The sequence below is a fragment of the Bison bison genome, unplaced genomic scaffold, assembly GCF_000754665.1.
Source record: "Bison bison bison isolate TAMUID 2011002044 unplaced genomic scaffold, Bison_UMD1.0 scf7180017864135, whole genome shotgun sequence".
In the NCBI taxonomy this organism is placed as follows: domain Eukaryota; kingdom Metazoa; phylum Chordata; class Mammalia; order Artiodactyla; family Bovidae; genus Bison; species Bison bison.
The window spans coordinates 5,851,438-5,854,058 of record NW_011494707.1 but is presented as its reverse complement, the minus strand read 5'-3'; the positions used below and the strand labels follow the sequence as shown (position 1 = coordinate 5,854,058).

At 41.2% G+C, this 2,621-nt stretch overlaps 1 protein-coding gene across 3 annotated transcripts in view; it reads left to right on the top strand.

The window, feature by feature from the left end:
- The window catches only part of PARN (poly(A)-specific ribonuclease), a 65,562-nt gene that overhangs the window by 739 nt on the left and 62,202 nt on the right, over positions 1–2,621 (top strand). The gene's annotated exons all lie outside the window — the stretch shown is intronic.

Below are 2,621 nucleotides of genomic sequence, written 5' to 3'. Positions count from 1 at the left end.
TGGTTTTTATGCTGCTGAAAAACAGCTGGACAAAGTGTGGAACAGAGCTTGAGAGTTAGGGTCAGGCCTTTTTTGGTGTGTGGTGAAATACACATAGCATAAAATGTATCCTTTTAACCATTTTTAAGTGGTTTTAAAAGTTAAGTGACATGTAGGACAGTCACACTGGAATGCCACCATCCCCACCGTCCATCTCCACAGAACTTTTTCATCTTCCAGAACTGAAATTCTACGCATTGAACAGTAATTCCTAGCTCCTGCCTCCCCTCTGCCTCTAGCAATCATTGTTTCCGTCTAAACTGAATTTGACTAGTTTAGACATTTCCTCTAAGAGGACTCATACTATATTTGTGCTTTGTGACCGACTTGAGGGTTGGACTTCTGCAGATAAATGAGGGTATTCCTTTAGGCATTAATGAAAGTGTTCATTGCCTGCCTTGGCATGGGTGTACACATGTATCTAGTACTTAGATTAGTATAACAGTTACAGTTGCAAGGTTCTTTTTTTGGATCAAAGGTATCCAATTTTTGGTAAAGATAGCCATTTTTGCTACAAATTGTACATGTTTCAAAGACTTCAGCTCTTTCTAAAGGAATCCATGTTGGGCATAATCTTTTTTATTGGGCATAATCCATTACTGAATTATAATTGCTGAATTATATAGTTATATATATTGGAGAAGGCAATGGCACCCCACATGTACTCTTGCCTGGAAAATCCCATGGACGGAGGAGCCTGGTAGGCTGCAGTCCATGGGGTCACTAAAAGTTGGATACGACTGAGCGACTTCCCTTTCACTTTTCACTTTCATGCATTGGAGAAGGAAATGGCAACCCACTCCAGTGTTCTTGCCTGGAGAATCCTAGGGACGGGGGAGCCTGGTGGGCTGCCGTCTATGGGGTCGCACAGAGTCGGACACGACTGAAGCGACTTAGCAGCAGCAGTTATATATATATATAATTGTATATGATTATAATTACTGAATTATATTCAACCAATTGTATCAGTTTCAAGTGTAGAACATAGTGATTTGATCTTTTTATACATTATGGATTGGTTACCTAGCTAAGTCTAGTTACCATCTGTTATCATACAAAGTTCTTGTCAGCTATATTATCGGCTATATTCTCTGTGCGTGACTGACTTATTTTATAAGTGAAAGTTTGTACCTCTTAAATCCCTTCACCTATTTGCGCCCCCCCCCAACCATCAGTTTACTCTGTATCAATAAGTATCCTTCTGTTTCTTTCTTTCTTTCTTTTTTTTAAAGATTTCATCAGTAAGTGAAATCATCAGTATTTGCTTTCTTTGTCTGACTTATTTCACTCACTTAGCAGAGAAGCTATGGCACCCCACTCTAGTACTCTTGCCTGGAAAATCCCATGGATGGAGGCGCCTGGTAGGCTGCAATCCGCCTGGTAGGCTGCAATCCACGGGGTCCCAAAGAGTCGGACACAACTGAGCGACTTCACTTTCACTTTCCACTTTCACGCATTGGAGAAGGAAATGGCGGCCCACTCCAGTGTTCTTGCTTGGAGAATCCTAGGGACGGGGGAGCCTAGTGGGCTGCCGTCTATGGGGTATCACAGAGTCGGACACGACTGAAGCGACTTAGTAGTAGTAGTAGCATGGTACCTTCTAGGTCCATCCATATTACAAGGTTTTTTTTTCTTTTTTATGGTTGAGTAATATTTCTTTACACCAGTTCTTTGCAATCCCATGGACTGTAGCCCGTCAGGCTCCTCTATCTGTGGAATCCTCTAAGCAAGAATACTGGAGTGGGTAGCCATTTCCTTCTCCAGGGGATCTTCTCAACCCCTGGTCTCCCACATTGCAGGCAGATTCTTTACCATCTGAGGCATCAGGGAAGCCCCATGTATGCATATATATGTGTGTATATATACACACACACACACATAAATATACACACATATATAGCATCTTCTTTACATATATATAGGATCTTTATCCATTCATTTATCCTTGGACACTTAAGTTGCTTCTATCTTTGCTATTATAAATAATGCTGTAGTGACTTAGGGATGCATATATCTTTTTCAGTTAGAATTATTGAAGAAAAAATAATTTTTGTTTTCTTCTGATAAATATCCAGAAGTGGAATTGCTGGATCATATATTCTATTTTTAATATTTTGAGGAAGCTTTATACCATTTTCTATAGTGTCTGCACCAATTGACATTCCCACCAACAGTACATGACAGTTTCCTTTTCTCCACATCCTCGCCAACACTTGTTATTTCTTGTGTTTTTGAGAATAGCCATTCTGACAGATGTGAGGTGGTATCTCAAGATTGCTGTGGTTGTTCAGGGTCTTTTGTGGTTCTATACAAATTTTAGGATTATTTGTTTAGTTCTGTGAAAAATGCCATCAGTTCAGTTCAGTTCAGTTCAGTCGCTCAAGTCGTGTCTGACTCTTTGTGACCCCATGAATCGCAGCACGCCAGGCCTCCCTGTCCATCACCAATTCCCAGAGTTCACTCAGACTCACGTCCATCGAGTCAGTGATGCCATCCAGCCATCTCATCCTCTGTCGTCCCCTTCTCCTCCTGCCCCCAATCCCTCCCATCATCAGAGTCTTTTCCAATGAGTCAACTCTTTG